Here is an 18,437-nt window from a genome sequence, read left to right on the forward strand (position 1 = left end):
CGTGCACACACACACACACACACACACACACACATATATATATATATATATATATCCTTTAAAACTCCTATATGATCCTGCCGAGGTTGTACCTTCAGTCCTATAATTTTCCTCTGGGGAATGACTAGACCTCCAGTAACAAAGCACTAGTTAAATTTCACCCACTGGGAAAAAGAAAATTGACAAAAATGTGTCACATTTCCAGTTTGCAGACCTTTGCAGTCATTTTCTGGGTTTCTGGCTAAAAATGAGAAAAAGTTGTCTGCCCCATCACCCTTGGGCTATGTTGCAGCTGCAAAGTGAGGTGGAGGGCTGAGGTAATTATCTGAGTAATTAAAGAAACAAACAAAAATGGCTTTTGCCTGGTTTATCGGGAAGTGGGTGGTGGTGAGGGAGAGGTGGATGAGGAAGGGAGGATTGGGGCTGAATAAGTCAGATAATTGCCTCAATTCTCTACTTCCCTCTATGTGGGAAGGTCTAGATACAGGGGGGATGCCCTCCCCGCAGGAGGGCTGGCCTTCCTTTTAACACTAATATCAGGATAAACTTTTCAAGAGGACAATCTGTAAAACTGGGAAATTGTCCACAAAGCCTTGAGAAGTATATTAGAGGGCATCATCCTGCCCCATGCGGGGAGGCAGGAGGAGGGGGAAGGGAATGGTCCAGGCGTGTGCCTTCCATCTCCATTTCTTCTGATTCTGTCAAAAACAAGATTCCTTTTCCTTTTGTTTTGAAGGCTCCCAATCCATTTTATCGCTTTTTAAGTACCCTATTAAATGTTTTATTACCAAATGGTACTTCTTACTGACTGGGTATCATCAAATTCCTACATAAGGGATCTCTTTTATTTGCTGTTTCCTTATTTATTTATAGTTATTTTTATAACTCTACTCAGAAATATAAGACAGTGAAGGTCATGGTTGAAAACAAGGGTTGAAGCAACGAGTCTGATTCTCAGAACTGTTACTAGGGTGGGACCAGGAGAGCCTGGGACTAGGGTGATGGAATGTAGAGGGTGCTAAAAGTGGTTGCAGTTCTTTGGAGGTTTAGAAAGTTGGAGCTCTAACCATTTGCTTATCTTCCCGTTATCTACACACTTCAGGTGATCACCTTACTCCCTCCCCTCTATTAATTCCACAGCCCCACTTGGGAAGGAGGGGCGGGGCATGCCTCTTGCTGCTTGCTCTAGGCATGATTTGAGCTCTTTGTCCCAGGCAGGAAAATGCTAGTGATGTCCCTACTGGTCCTCTTCCCCCTTTGTGTCCTTGCAGTTGGTACTGGGAGGTGAACCTTTCCAGCAAGCCAGCTGAGTGCTAACGCAGAGGAAGAACTATATGGCTGTTTACATGATGTGATTCCAGGGACAATAAAACATTAATCCATTATCATCTATCATCCCTGATTGATTCACAGCTTAGCACACAACAGAGCTGTGGTAATAGAGCAAGGCAGATTGAAATTTTGAGGAGATGGTAGAGGACTCAGAATAGTCTGAAGGCTGGACCGCTTCCAGGGAGGGCAGAAATGTTTGGATGCTGCTTTGAGAGCCGGGTGACTTCCTCATTTTCCCCAGAGCCCGCTCTGCCTCTCTGTCAAACATCTATATTTTTTGTATAGCTGCCGGCACTAGAGTGGATGACCCTTAGGAGGGGGATCTGTAGACACAATATGAATGAGGGTAATTTTGCTAGAACTGCTGTGCCTGATAGATGCAATTTGGAACATGAGTTAGGTTTGGGGGTAAGCTGGTAAATGTTTAACCATTGGCTCTGTGGGGAATAAAATGTGCCCGAGACATTCGTTTAAGTTTAATCTGCATTATTAACACTTTCTTAGGTCTAGCCAATCCACAAAACAACAAATCAAGCCCCTGATGGGTAGCCTCTTATGGATTTCTGAAGTAAAAAATGCTAACATGGAAATTTTAACAATGGGGGCAATTCTACACTCTGTACAAGCCTGCTACCTGGCCATGTTAAGCGTGGTGCCCTAATTAAATTGTGTAAAGAAACTAATATCGGAAGTTTGGGTGGCAAAGAAGCATTCAGTTGGTAAGGATGGTAGGAAATTTAGCTGTGTCTGTTTATATTTTCTCCCTAGGCATCCTCAAACTTTAAGGAAATGAAAGCTACAAAAACTTCCTTTACATAGCTCTTTAGACTTATAAAACAATTGAATCCATTCTCTCATTTTATTCTCATGTCTACCTGGTGAGGTAAGTAGAGCAAATACTACTTCCCTGCCTCCATTTTATAGACAAGAAAACAGTTTCTTTTTCCTTTAAAAATATTTTTAATATTCATTAAAATTTTTTTTGAGTGTTAAATCTTTTCCCACCCCCAGACCCTTTCCAACCCACTGAGAAGGCAATATGATATCAATTATTCATGTGAAATCATTCAAAACGTATTTCCATATTAGCCACATTGTAAAAATATCCAAATTGAATCCTTCGAAAAGCAAGAAACAAAGTAAAAAAAAAAAGTATGCTTCAATATGCACTCAGAGTTCATCAGTTATCTCTGGAGGTGGAAAGCATGTTTCATCATGGGTCTTTTGGAATTGCCTTGGATCATTGTGCTGATCAGAGTAGCCAAGTTTTTTACAACTGATCAGCACTACAATATTACAGTTACTATGTGCAATTGTTCTGCCAGTTCTGCTCACCTTACTTTGCATCAATCCACATAAGTCTTCCCAGGTTTTTCTAAAACCAGGGTCTTCATCATTTCTAACAGTCTAAGAATACTCCATCAAAATCATTTCCACAACTTTTTCAGTCATTCACCAATTGATAGGTATTCCCTTGATTTCCATTTCCTTGCCATTAAAAAAGGAGCTGATATACATATTTCTATACATATAGGTCCCTTCCTCTTTTTTTTTTTAATCTCTTCAGGGTATAAATCTAGTAGTAGTAGTATTGTTGGGTTAAAAGGTGTACACAAGAAAACCAAGTTTCTAAAAGCTTAAAGAACTTATCTAAAGCTACACATCTGACCAGTGGCAGGACTAAGACTAGTCTAGATCTTATTTCAATGGCTATTGGTATATTTAAATATTTTTAGAGACTTAGAGGACAATTGGAATTGTTCAAAAGTAGAATGGATTGTCTACTCTGCTCCAACTACTGATTTCCCTGCTTTTTGCTAAGTCCCAGCTAAAATCCTACCTTCTTCAGGAAACATTTTCTAACCCCTCTTTATTTTAGTGTCTTCTTTGAAAATTATTTCCTTTTTATCTTGGATACAGTTTATTTTGAATATATTTGTGTGCATGTTGTCTTCTTCATTAGATTATAAGTTCCTTGAAATCAGGAACTGTCTTTTGGTATCCCTGGTACTTAGCATATTGCCAGGTACATGGTAAAATCTTAAATGTTTATTGATTGATCAAGAGTTGATAGATTCTCTCTTCTTGGAGTCCTTAAAAAAAACCTGGATGAACACTTGTAGCCTAAGTTATAGTAGAGATTCAGTGTTTGGACTACGTGGGCACTAAGATCCCTTCCAACTTACATATTTTATTATTTGGTGAAGCTGTAATCTGTGACCAAATCTGTGGTTTCAACTGTATGAGGAAAGGTCTTTCACATATAAAGATGAAGAACTCATTTGTAACTTAAAGACTTAAAGAATTGCCTGGAGCATTAGGAAGTTAAGTGACTTGCTCAATACCATATAGTATGTGACAAAGGCAAGATTTGAACACAGATCTTTCGATGCCAAAGTGAGGCCTCTATAAAAAAATAATTAACATCTATATAAAACCTTCTATGTGCCAGGCCCTGTGGTAAGCACCTTACAAATATCTTATTTGATCCTCACCACAATTATACCAAGTAGGTGTTATTATTATTTTCATTTACAATTGAGGAAACTGAGGCAAACAGAAGTTAAGTGACCTACCTGAGATCACACAGCTAGTAAGTTTCTAAGGAAAGTAAATTCAGGTCTTCCTGGCTTCAGATGCTTTGACACCTAACTACCCACTCAATCTTACTGCCTTTAACAGATATATTAGATGATTGTTTGCATTGCAAATACACTTTACAAATTATATGAAAGGACTCAAACAAAAGTTCCATTAAATATTGAATTACTCTAATGCACAGGGTATTGGCTTATAAGCCATTAGCTATTTAATAGCTTTGGGGAACATGATGGGTGAGGGCCTGCAAAATTAAAGTTCAAAAGTTAGGAGTGATTGTCAATTGACGATCAATCAAGAATGAAGCATTTCTGAAGTGAGAATGAAAATCAATGGAAAAATATGATGTGATTGACAAAATGTTGATCTGCACTCAGCTTTTCAGGGATGTGTCTATCGTACTTTATCTCCTGTCTTTTTTCCCCTTTAGTATTTGCAGAAATAGGGCCATTGATGGTTATGCCTGCCGTGTGTACATTTGGGTGAAAAGTTGGTGGTAATCAATTCTTCTTTCTTCACTATGAATGCATTAGGATCATCTCTAGATGATAGGTGAGAGGTGGGGATTTATCAGTTCCAGTTGTTGCTATTGGCTTGATCTCAACAGGCATTGCTTGAATGGAGCTGACCCCTCTTCTAACCCATATTATTAATATAATAAACTGGTTAATAAAACCAGCTGGCTTCTGGTTTGGAGGGGGATACAGGTAGTAAGACATCAAAAGATGTCACCATGGAGCAACTAGGTGGCTCAGTGGATAAAGAATCAGGCTTGGAGTCAGGGGTACCAAATATGGCCTCAGGTACTTCCTAGCTGTGTGACCCTGGGCAAGTCACTTAATCACCATTGCCTTACCCTTGCCATTCTTTTGCCTTAGAACTCATACTTAGTATCAATTTTAAGACAGAAAAAGAAAAGGAAAAACAAAAAGATGACACCACCAGTGGGATTAAGGACACGTATATGACTTTTGGACTCAGTATCTTGTCAACCATGATTAGAGAATTAATTAAGTGAGATGCTCATGATGCCCAATCACAGGATTTGGGTTACAATCTCTTCTTTATTCTTTACTCTCTGTCTTTGTCCTTTAACTTCTTTGGGTCTTAATTTCCTGGTCTGCAAAATGAGATGGTTGCAATTAGTCCATATTTCACATGTTTTCCAGTTATAGATTCTATGAAGGAGGCATATGATTTTTTCTCCCTACCTCACTTTGGTTGCACATTTCAATACTCAGTGCTTACTCATAGAAAAACTAAAAATTCTGAACTTGTAAGAGGATAGGCAACTTTCTCATTCATCAATTCTTTAATTTTAAATGAATTTTAAAAAGGTATTTCTAGTGACTCTACTGTTTTACACATTTATTTAATAAAGTAGCTGATTTTTCCTTTCTTCTAATAACTAAATAAGTTAATTTTGCAGTTCTGTTGTCCTTATTGCTTAACCGGTTATTTGTCATCTTCACATTTTTAGGATATCTTCTTAAGAAAGCACTCTGATGCAGCAAATTTTTATACATATAACTGCACAGAGGAGAAGTTGGAACACATTTTCTTTTTCCTCAGGTGATGGTTTAAATACTTCCTTCCTTCATGAACTGTCCTAGGGTGAGTGTGAAACTGAGTTTAACACTTGGAATCCATAAATTCTTACTGACTTGGTTCAGAAGGTTATTCATTGTCATATAAAGTCTTCCAAAAAAGCTCAGAAAATAGGGTGATTACTATTTCATCTTCTTCTCTATGTAAAATCACATCATACTGTAAAGCTTCTGTTAAGAGTGGACATTCACTGGCACCGATGAAATGAGCATCCAACTTGAGGCAGAGTAGGTCCCTCCGGAATGTGGGGAAGAGTCCTGGGTGTCTGGAGAAGCAAAGCCTTCCACAGCTGTTGCTTGGGTTGCATCTGGGTTGGTTTATACTAAGACATCCTACCCCTAATCCTTGAAATGTGAAATGCATTTGGTTCCCAGAAGTGTCCATTTTCTCATCCCTTGCCTCAGATTTTTGAATTTATCCTTTTATAAATACATTTTTAAATGAAAATGTATTATTTTTATTTTTCAAGTAACATTGTTATTTAAAAAATCAAGCTGTCCCTCTCATTATCCCTCTGCTGTGAAACTAGTTTAAAAACAAAAAAATCTGAAAAAAAACCCCACCAAATATCTCACCATAAATCTACATTATTCAGGAAAATACATTTTCTAATTGGCCATATTTTAAAATATATCACTCTTTCTACATTTTAATTTCAGTATCAGGTAGTGAGTGGTGTGTTCCACTTTAATTCTTATTGTTATTGTGTCATATTAATCTGAGTTCTAAAGTCTTTCAAAGTTGTTGTTCTTTTTATTGTTGTTATCATTATGCATACTGTTCTCCTAATTCTGCTCACTTCATTTTCCATTAGTTCATGGAGGCTCTTCGTGTTTCCTCTGAAATTGTTCACTTCAACATTTCTTACGGTATATTGGTATTCAATTACATTCATAAACCACAATTTGTCTAGTCATTCCCTAACAGGAGGACGGTCCCTTAGTTTCTAATTTTTGACTACTATGAAAAGAACTACTGTAATTTTGCACCTATAGAGCCTTTTCCTCTTTTGTTGACTTCTTTCGGATATAGGTCCAGTCATTATATGATTGGGTTAAAGAGTATAAGCCATTTGATAACTCTCTGAGCCTAGTTCCAAATTGCTTTCCAGAATGGCCAGACCAATTCATAGCTCTACCAAAAGTACAACAGTATACCTGTGTTCCCACAGTCTTTTCAATTTCTGTCGTTTTCCTCATTTGTCATCTCTGGCAGCCTGAGAGGTATGAGATAGGACCTCAAAGCTGCTTTAATTTCATTTTGTATTAGTGATTGAGAGTATTTTTTTCAAATGATTGCTTATAATTTGAAATTTTTTCTTTGATAATTGACTATTTACAGCTTTTGACTATTTTTTAAAATTAGGAAATTGTTCTTAGGAAAAACTTAGGCTTATCACTTATCACTTGTTTATATATGGGTATATGATTTGGGGATTTGGCTTTAAAAGATTGCCCTATGGTAAAAATGAATAACGTGGAAATAGGCATCAAATGATAACATTTGTACAACCCAGTGGGATCCCTTGTAAAATCACTTGTCAGGTTTGGGAGGAGGAAGGGAGGAAGGGAGGGAAAGAAAATGAATCATGTAAACACAGAAACATTAAACAAAATAAAAAAGACATGAATTTGAACCAGTTCCTTATATATCTTGAAAATGAGAACTTTATCAGACAGATTCATTACAAAGATTTTTGTCCAGGTACCTCTTTTCCATCTAATTTTCATCACATTAATTTGTTTATGCAAAAACTTTAAAACTGTGTTACCAACAAAATTGTCCATTTTATCTTTTGTGATTGTGTCACTTATTTTGCAATGAATTCTTCCTCTATCCATGGAACTAAAAGGTAATTTTTCTTTGCTCCTCTAATTTATTTATGATGTGAGCTTTTATATCTAGGTCATGTATTCCATTTAAAGCTTATTTTAGTGTATAGTATGAGGTGTTGATCTAAACCTAATTTATGTCAGACTAAAGTCCAGGTTTCCCAGCAGTTTTTGTCAAATAGTGAGTTTTTCCTTATTAACTAAGGTTTATTAAAAAAAATACTGCTGGATCTGTTTGTCTATGTTGTATGACAAATCATTTCCACTGATTTACCTCCTCGCCTCTCTGTTTTCGTCAGTCTGTCTGTTTCTCTTAATCTAGTATCAAATCATTAAATGAATACTGCTTTGTGTCACAATTTGCTGTTTAGTATTGCTACATCCTCTTTGATTTTTTCCTTGAACTCTTTCCTTCCATCTTAGATTCAATCTTAAGTATCTAAGGCAGAAGTGTGACAAGTGCAACAGGGGTTAAGTAACTTGCCCAGGGTCACACAGCAAGGAAATACCTGAGGCTGGATGTTATACCCTCTTTGGAAATGAAGCATGGAATTCTTCTTTTAAGCATATTGTCTACATGAACATTGTCTTCTCCTCTGATATCAGAGTACCTTAAAAACAATTTGAAAGTGAAACAGTTAAATTATAAAGCTTCCACATGAAAAGTAAAGTCACCATTAAGTGTACAAGTCAGAAGTATTATGAAATGTTGAATTATTTAAAAAGAGGAATTTTGAAGTATAAAATAGATTTTAATATATATGTTAGTGGGGAAAATAATATTAAATTGGAAATTTTGGAAAGAGATTAAAAAAGCTTTTATTGGTATGTAAAATTTCATTATCTCATTAAAACTTAAAAAACTACGAACAGAGGAATAACATTTTGAATTGCAAATAATAAGTTAATATAAAATATAAATAATGAATAATAGGCAAAATATATAACCACTGTAACCCTGAAGTAGATAAGTGGTTTTTGAAATTATTTTGTAGATAGAAAACAAACAATAATATTCATACTAGCCAATAGTAATAATAGAAATAAAATAATATAGAACTAAACTGATTTGGCATAGGAAGGTAAAGCTGTGGCATATAAAGGAATATGACAGCAACAGAGTTAATCCTGGATTTTTAATTTCACCCTACATTTTGAGGTTTCAGTGACTTAGTTATCTGATTAATATGGATAGGTTCTCATGTCAAAAGTATGGTTCTCAGGCCAATCATGACTTCTTGGGCAACTCTTGTCCAGTATTGTCTGTAAATCTTCCTTAAGGAGTCCACCAGTGTACTAGAGCTTTCCTTCTAAGCTTTTGACATCCTTTGAATACCAAGGGGGAATGTGGGCAGTCTATCAATGATCTGAATTCTTCCTAAATTGCCAGCCTCCTTTTTTGGTGTGATGATATTCCAAACACCTCTTCTTTTGTGAAATTTTTTTACTGGTATCATTTTGATTGAGACATATTACATTATATAATGGTACTAATAATTGCACTTTCTGGACTTGAGACAGCCCAACTCTCTAAAGCATGTCGTTTGTCCCCAAAAATAATGCCAGTGATATCATTGTATGTATAGTCTCTCAGTCAATAGCTGGTACAGAAGCTTTCATTTATTTTTTCATGGTTAAATGATTCATGTTCTTTCCCTCCCCTTCTCTCTCCCTCCTTCCATAGATAAAGAGCAATTCCACTGGGTTTTACATGTATCATGGATCAAGGCCTATTTCCATATTATTAATATTGGCACTAGGGTGATCATTTAGAGTCTACATCCTGACAGAAGCATTTATTAAACCTCTCCTGTGTCCCAGGCACTGTGCTAAGTGATGAGAAAAGAAAGAAAGGCAAAAAAATCAGTCCCTGATCTCTCAAGGAGATGACAATATAATGAGGGAGACAACATGTAAACAGTGATGTACAAACTACATACACACACAAACACACACACACACACGATAAATTGGAAATATAAACAAAGGAAAGGCACTAGCACTAAGGGATATTGGGAAAGGCTTCTTGTAGAACAGGGGTCGGCAACGTGTGGCTCTCGGGCCATATCTGGCTCTTTTGAGGGCTAGATATGACTCTTTCTGCAGGAGCCATAAAATCCATTTTTTTTTCAGGCACTGTTACAGGAGCGCTCACTGTGAGCCCTGTATGGCTCTCACGAAATTACATTTTAAAAAATGTGGCGTTTATGGCTCTCATGGCCAAAAAGGTTGCCGACCCCTATTGTAGAAGGTAGAATATTAGCTGGGCCTTGAAGGAAGCCAGGAGATGGAGATGATGTGGAAGAGAATTCCAAGCAAGAGGGACTGCTAAGAAATGAAAATGTCTGGATTGCATAAATGGAGTATCTTGTTTAAGGAAGGGGAAGGAAGCTATTGTTCTTGAAACATATAATAGAGGTGTAAAGTGTAAGAGAGGATTGGAAAGATAAGAGGTGTGGGCAGATCATAAAAGGCAGGAGGATTTTAAATTTGATCCTAGAAGTAATTGGGAGCCACTGGAGGTTACTGAAAGGTGGCATGACATGGTCAGATCTGCACTTTAGGAGGATCAGTTTAACAATGGAAGTGGACTAGAGTGGGGAGAGACTAAAGAGATGTCACAAAGGTAAAATCAATAAGGCATGGTAACGGATTGGATATGAAGAGGGAGAGGGTAAGGAATCAAGGATGACACCAAAGTTGTGAATATGGGTGATTGGAACAATGGTGGTACCCTTGATGGTAAGAGAAAAGTTCAGAAGCAGAAACGGTTTGAGGGAAAAGGTAATTCAGTTTTAGACATGGAAAATTTAAGATATCTGCAGAACACATTTGGTTCAAGAGATGTCCAAGTAGACAACTGAAGATGTGAGACCAGAGGTTCAGGAGAGAGGTTAGCATATATAAAGTTATGTGCCTTAATGGATAAAAGTATATTTCTAAATAATGCTATAATTACTAATTAAATATTAAATATATTACTTATTAAATATAGCTTTTATGTTAGAGTTGAAGATTTACATTGATATTAATTAGAAGTTCCTAATCTTGCTAAGCCATCCTCCCACAACTTTCTAGTCAGTCTGTTAAAGACTCCACCATCTTAGAGGAGTAGAGGATATAGAGGTAGAAGGAATCTTAGACCTGAGCTAGTCTAACTCCCTTAATTTCTAGGTAGAGAAATAGACTCAGAGAGATAAAGTGACTTTCCTAGCTTTATATAGGCAGGATGCAACATAGCTAGGATTTGAACCCATCTTTTATTGAAGTATTTCAGTAAATTAGTCAGGCCAACTATTAGATAAGAAGCTGACTTCAAGTAGGGAATTTCTAATATAGACTCACAGATTTAGAGCATGAAAGGAGCTTACATGCCACTAACTCCAATTCTCTCAATTTACAAATGAGGAAATTGAAGCTAAAAGTGACTTGTCTAGAATTAAACAACTAGTAAGAGTCTATGTCAGTATTAAACCTTGTCTCCAAGTTCAGTGTTCTATTATAAACAAATGAATATTTATCTGATTTCCCTTTTGCCTTGATAATTGAAGATACATTTCTTTATCCCTTCTTAGCAGGGATATCAAAAGGCCCAAAGCTGCCAAAGCTAAGGTTCTGTAAGGTGAATTCTAAAGCAAAACTCTCACATAAGATAGGATTGCCAAATCTATTATGGGCCAGAATACAGTCCATGTAAGTTGTATATCTCCTTGTCATCACTGTTATGTCAGTTTTAAATCCCACTCACCAATCCCTATCCAAGTTGGCACACTGTTCAGACACTGGCATAACTGAAATAATTTTTTATTTTGGGCCAGTCATAGATCCTCACTAGCAATGCTCTTCTGTAATAAGGAACATGCCAAGACTGTTGTAATGAAGGAAGAAGAAAAAGGGGTTGCAAACAGGTAAAAGAGAGGATTTTGCAGAGAGGTTTGCTGGACCTGATAGTGTGCTGTGGAATTGGTGATGTTGAATTCTGGAACATGGAGAACAGATAAAAGTGAACAAAGGCAGTTACTGGGAAGCTCTTAGACTTTCTGTTGTTGGGATGGTTGGAAGCTTCTACTTCCTGTCTATCTCTCTGAAGAGGAGGATTTGGTTTCCTATTCCCTGGAGGCAAATATCTTGATTCCTGCTGTTCCTGACTGGAAAAACCCCTCATTGACTTGATATCATCAGTGTTCCTGCAAGCGGGAAGTACTTGTCAACTCAGAAGACTTGTGACTGGACAAGCCTGTACAAACTACCAATGGTGGGAAGGCCTGAAGTCATCTTAGCCCTAACCCTACTAGGGTTGGACCCTAACATAAAAGGTTTACCCAAAAGTTACTCAGAAAACCTATTTATCCTGAAAGAGTAATCTGGGAGGATTAATAGCGTCAGGTAGTCAGATAGCTGGGGAATTTAGACAGACAGAATAGGAATCTTATGGAACTTGGAAGAAAATGAAGAAATCTCCATACAGAGATTGTAGAAGGTGGGAAATTATCTAGACCCCTTAGAGTTAGGGAAACCAAATTCTTTAATCCTCCCTTGCATCATATCATGTTAAAAATAACCCCTTGTCCTGTTTTTAAATTCTGTCTGGTAGTCTGTATAGCGTACTGGTCAATGTGAGAAGACTCACGGGTCTTCTCTGTGGGGTACCAAGGAATCATCTAAACCTTGGTTCCTTGTCATTATCAACATTAACCATCAAGAATATAGACATATTTCACTGTCCAATGAGCAACCCAAAAAGGATGTTAGTTAAATGGTTGTTAGTTGGCAACTTGGCAAGAAGGTCAAATATTTTGCAACTAAAGATATGAGAGTAAAATTAGGATGGAACCCCAAGTTTGATCCTCTCCCAGTCACAGAGATTTGTGTCTTCATTGGTAGACTGATAACCCCAGAAATTTCTCCAACTTAGCTATGCAAAGCAAAGATGGAACCTACCCAGAGCCATATTATCTAAGATACACAGGAAGTATTAGATCTAGGCTAGTGGGAAAAATGTATAAAAGAACAAAAATTAGCTATATTATACAATTTGCAATTAAAAAATTTTAATGGAAAGATGTAAATAAATAAAAAATATAAAAATGAGTCCAACAATGGACCTACAAAACAGAATTGCCTTAAGCCTATAAGGATCTGAATCTGACCCTAAACCTACAAGCAAATAACCAAATGAAAGATGGCAGAGAATTCATTTTTATTCTTATGTACTGCCATGCCATAAAAGTAGGGATTGTATGTATTGGAAAGAAGATATTTCCTCCACCTCTCCACCTGTGTAAACAAAGTGAAGACTTAAGAACCATCTTAGTAGGTTAAGGACAACTGGCTCCAAGTTCCTTGTATATGTCTCAGTCTCCCAAATAAAATAATGAATAAAAGAATTGGAAAAAGCTTTGCTTTTAGCTTAAGTTCCCAATTTTTTTCCACATCCACCATATTTACCAAAGTGTAATTGAATAGATGTTCTAAGTAAACTGAGTTCACATTCTTGTGTATTTCAGATCATTGACATAGCAAAGAATATTGGATAGCCATTGCAGCAGAAGAAAGCTGTAAGACAACATAGGGATATGCCAAATATTATTTCTTCCAAATGAACTCTGACTTTGTGTGTGTGTGTGTGTGTGTGTGTGTGTGTGTGTGTGTGTGTGTGTNGAACTCTGACTGTGTGTGTGTGTGTGTGTGTGTGTGTGTGTGTGTGTGTGTGTGTGTGTGTTCTTAGGGATAGACAAAGTGTAGTGTTTTCTCCAGACCAGCGAGTCTCCTTATGTGAGTTGTAGATTCTTTGTGGGGCAGGAAGTATTTAAAGAATAGGGAATGCAAGGTTGAAGAGGTGAATCATTAAGCATATCATCATTTTCTGTGGTCTAAATAAATATGCCCCATAGATAGAGCTATATTCAAATGTAGTTCACAGTTGAGTTCCAAATATGCTGTTAGGGCAGGTAGAAACAGCACTAAAGAGAACTATGATATTAAAAGCGGATTGTATCAAGTCTATATTAAGATGTATGTTGAAGACAACACAATCATAAGGGTCTTGAAGGATTGATATTCATAATATCTCAAGGAGAGGAAACAAGCATTTATTAAGCTCTTACTATGTTTTAGTAGGCAGCTGGGTGGCATAGTGGATAGAATGCCAGGCCTGGAGTTAGGAAAACTCACCTTTCTGAGTGCAAATCTGGCCTCAGACATTTACTAGCTATGTGATCCTGGGCAAGACATTTAATTCCATTTGCCTCAGTTTCCTCATATGCAAAATAAGCTAGAGAAGGAAATGGAAAACCATTCCAATATCTCTGCCAAGAAACCCCCAAAATGGGATCACAAAGACTCAGACATGACTGAAAACAACTAAACAACAACGTTTGAGCACTTTACAAAATGTGAAGTACTTTACACATATTTCATCTTTTGATCCTCACAATAATCCTGCAAAGGAGGTGCTGTTATCATCTCCATTTTACAAATTGAGAAATTGGGATAGGCAGTGGTAAAGTGACTTGCCCAGAGTCACACAGTTAGGAAGGATCTGAGATTGGATTTGAACTCAGGTTTTCTAGTCTCCAGACACAGTGATCAATCCAATGTGTTTCCTAGCTACCCTTAAAGTTGTGGAAAAGATTTTAGACCTAATTAATAACAAGAAAAGATGAGCAAGAGGATAACAGAAACTACAAACATATATACTTACATTCATTCTTCTACAAAATATGAGTCTCCAATACTCATGAAATCATCATTGAGAAAGATATTAATGAATATCAATCTTCTGTAAGCAATATTCAGTCATATGCCATATCTTTACCATTTCATTTAGCCATTGCAATTGGCTAAAAAATGTAGATAATAGAAGATTCCACCTTGCTCATTTGTTTATTATAAAAATTTGTTTATTATAAAAATTCTACTGAGCAAAACATAAGCATAAAAACTCTTCACACATGGTTTCTCACTTACTCATCCATAACTCAAAATCATTCAAGATTTCTTTTTTTTTTTTAAACCCTTACCTTCCGTCTTGGAGTCGTATTGGCTCCAAGGCAGAAGAGTGGTAAGGGTGGACAATGGGGGTCAAGTGACTTGACCAGGGTCACACAGCTGGGAAGTGTCTGAGACCAGATTTGAACCTAGGACCTCCCATCTCTAAGCCTGGCTCTCAATCCACTGAGCTACCCAGCTGCCCCCTCATTCAAGATTTCTTGAAAAATGTCACACAAGAAAAATAAAGCTGTTCAATGATCCCTGTTCATCAAAATCTGACATGACCCAGGACAGGTAGAGGTACCCTCAGCCACATTGTTTATGTGTATAATGGAGAGCCATCACAGAGTCCAAGCTGAAGAGGTATACTCTATCGATGGTGAGATGCTTAAGCTAGAGAATCTTAAACTTTTTTTAGATTGTAGCCTCCTTTGGCAATCTGGAGAAACCTATGGACCCCTCTTTAGAATTACATTTGGGATCTGCATTGGTAACTGAAGAAATTTCAGTTAGAAATTAGTGAAAGTAAAGGATTTTTAAAAAATCCAAGTCCATAGTCTCCCTAAAAAAGTGTGGACTCAGTCTGAGAACTCCTACTAAAGATATCCCTGTGTGTAGATACATTGACATGGTTGTAGCCATACCTGGAAAATGACGGAGAGATCTACTTCAGAAGAAAAAAAGTGTTTGTTCTGAGCAGCCACACAGGAAAGATGAAATCAGTGAGGAATGTCTATTGCCCCAATTTGTAGCCTTGTGATGGACCACTTATAGAGCTTACCTATCAGTATGCCCATATTGGACACACGTTGTTGTTCAGTTGTGTTCGACTCTTCATGACCCCACGGACCATAACACACCAAGCTGTCCATGGGGGTTTCTTGGTGGGTTCATTCTTTTGTTTCCCTTCAGTTAAGAACATAGAGTTTATCACTATACAGGTTAATATATTTGTCTGTATTCCAAAAACACGTGAAGGGAGTGCAGGGAGAATTTTTTTTCCTCCTTTTGGCCAGATTATCTCTGAACACAAATAGGAAAAATCGAGTTCAGTCTCCCCTTGGCCTGGCTTGAGCCCTGAATGCCATACTTTGTGGATGCCATAACTAAGAATAGCTGGGGAAAGAAATTAGTGTTTGAATGCAATTGAGGGCAAACTTTCACTTAATGGAATCCCATGAGGAGTGTTGAATTTTGTATTCCTTTTGAAGCTAGAGAGAGCATTAATCCCTAGCTGTGGTAAAATACTAATTGTATTTCCCCATTTTTCATATTTAGGCCATGTCGGCATGTTGGCAAACAGATGTTTTGGGAAGTCATAAACTGATGCATATGTTTGTGGGTAGTAGTTACTTCACAATGAAACCAGATTCCCCAATGTGCCATCATGCCAAGAACATTTCTTCGAAATGCTTCTGGGCAGGCAGAATCACTTCTTTATGGTCTCAAGGAGATAGCCAGAAGGATATATGGGCCTGGCCTCAGTCTGACCTTCTGCCTACTCAGCTGAATGGGTGGTCATTACATAGAAGCATAAATTTAGAGCTCACGGAGATTTTACCAACTAGTCCAGCTTTTTTACTTTATAAGATGAAGAAAATGAGGCCCAGAAAAGAGAAGAGACTTACTTGTGGCTACAAAAAGGGTCAGGATTTGGACAGAGGTCCTCTGATTCCAAGTCCAGGAATTATACACTATTATATACATAAACACTTCACTGTACCATTTGAAAGCCCTGTAGGTGGCACTAAGACATATGTTGGACCCAATTATGTGATGGTTCTTTGAGTAACTTGAGGAACAATCATGCATGGGTGGGTGGACACGACCCAAGAAAGGGACGTTTACGTTCCTTTACTATATTAGCATACATGACATATTCTTTGCTATTCTTAAATAACTAGTCAGAAAATTTCTCTGAGTGGTTAGAGTTGAGTTCCCATCTTCCTACACAGAGGAATTTCTGGAATTATTCTCTGTGCCAAGTTGCGAATTGATGAATTTCTCTGGAAGTTGAACTATTCCATCCTTCTGTATGCATGATGCTTCTATGGATTTCCCCTCAAAAATTTCCAAACTGATTTATATGAAAAGAGGGTCAGAAAAGTCAGATAAGTCACTTGAAAACACTTGGTCAGAATGATCATCTATCTCTACTCTTTCTCCACATCATGAACTCTTGACTACTAACCTGCATTAACCATTCTTTCGTCTTTCCTTCATCTTGACTCTTGTGAACTAGGGAAACTCTTCACATCCTCTTCTCTTGAGTCCTTGGCACTTTTATCATATTGCTGATTGTGCCCTACTAAGCTTCAGCCTGGGATCAATTCTATCATCGATTGCCTTTGCTCCTCCTCAAATGCTGCTGAATGAAGTAGAGAAAAACTTTCCACTTTTTTGACTGGGTCTACCCCACATTTATATTACTCAAATTCAGCTGGACCCTCACTGCTGCTAGACAATTCTTCTATAACTCTTATCAACTTATTGTCTTAGTCTCTGTGGTGTCTCTTTCAAAACTTTGTTAGATTTAAAATTAATATATTCCAAGTTCTTATTTTCTATAAAGTTTATTAATAGTCACTTGAAATAGAAAAGATAGATAAGCATAGATTTAAAGTCTCTTTCTTACTCTAAGTCTGACCACATGTAGCTCTTCCCGCAGGATTCTCTGTCCATCTTACCTACCTGCTCCAGGAAGTAGAGAGAGAAAGGGGTCCACTCACACCCTTTTATTTACATTCATGGGCACCGTGCTAGCATGTAAAAAATGGGATGAATCTGATAAGCAATCCAGGAGGGGGAGGGGATGAAATTCTCTCTACATACCTTTTCACTGTTGAGTCTTACTGTCACTAGTCTCTTCATTCTAGTCATCCTCCATTTAATTACTAAAGTGATTTTCCTATCAAATCTAACCCTTACTCAATAAATTTCAGTGGCTCCCTATCACCTCCAAGATCAAATATTAAATGCTTGTTGGCATACAAAGCTCTTTGTATTTATTGGCTTATTAATATTATTTCATTCAAGTTGTTTAAGTTTCTGGAGGGCAGGGATTGTGTCTTGTGATTATTCATATTCTCCATAATACCTAAGATGTTATATTTATGATTATTAATTTATTTTTTAAACCTACATCTTCCATCTTAGAATCAATATGATGTATTGTTTCTAAGTCTGAAGAGCAGTAAGGACTGGGCAGTGGGGGTTAAATGACTTGCTTAAGACCACACAGCTAGGAAGTGTCTGAGATCAAATTTGAATCCAGGACCTCCCAACTCTAGGCTTGGCTTTCTATCTACTGAGCCACCCAGCTGCTTTATTGATTATTAATAGATATTCCCTAAATATTTGATGGTGGATTGATCCAGTTCTCTATAGGAGATGATTATTAAAGTAAGAGAGTAGCTGAATTCTCAAAGGAGAGAGGACAGAGAAGAGGGCTTAGGGCAGAGAGGTTGGGAAGACTCACAGTTAAGGAGCTGGAGGAGGTTGAGGAGCTTGCACAAGAGAGGTCATTTACTTTTCTTATGTGGTATAAGCCCGAGTACCAATAGTTGCCTGAGAGTCAAATGTCTAGGAAAAGCCACCTATAGGCTTTGTATTGATTTTCCTCTGACTCATCACCCTCCTGTAATCTGGCTTTAGACACCACTCCTGGACTGAAACGATTCTCTCCAAGGTGACCAGTGATCACTTTATCACAAAATTAGCTAGTCTTTCTCAGTTCTTATTTGTCTCGACCTCTAAACTTTCACTGTCATTGATTGATTCAATGCAGCAACAAATATATATAGATCCCCTATAATATGCAAGGTACTTCATGGGGTGCTAGAAATACAAAGTTAAATCACAGTCCCTATTCTTAAGAAATGTACATTCTGCAGACAACTGGGTGGCCCAGTGGATAGGCTAGGCCTGGAGATGAGAGGTCCTGGTTGCAAATATGGCTCTCAGACACTTCCTAGCTGGGTGACCCTGGGCAAGTCACTTAACTGTCACTGGCTAGTCCTTACTGCTCTCTGCATTTAGAACCAATACATAGTATTGATTCTAAGAGAGAAGGTA

The sequence above is a fragment of the Gracilinanus agilis genome, chromosome 3 (genome assembly GCF_016433145.1).
Source record: "Gracilinanus agilis isolate LMUSP501 chromosome 3, AgileGrace, whole genome shotgun sequence".
Lineage (NCBI taxonomy): Eukaryota > Metazoa > Chordata > Mammalia > Didelphimorphia > Didelphidae > Gracilinanus > Gracilinanus agilis.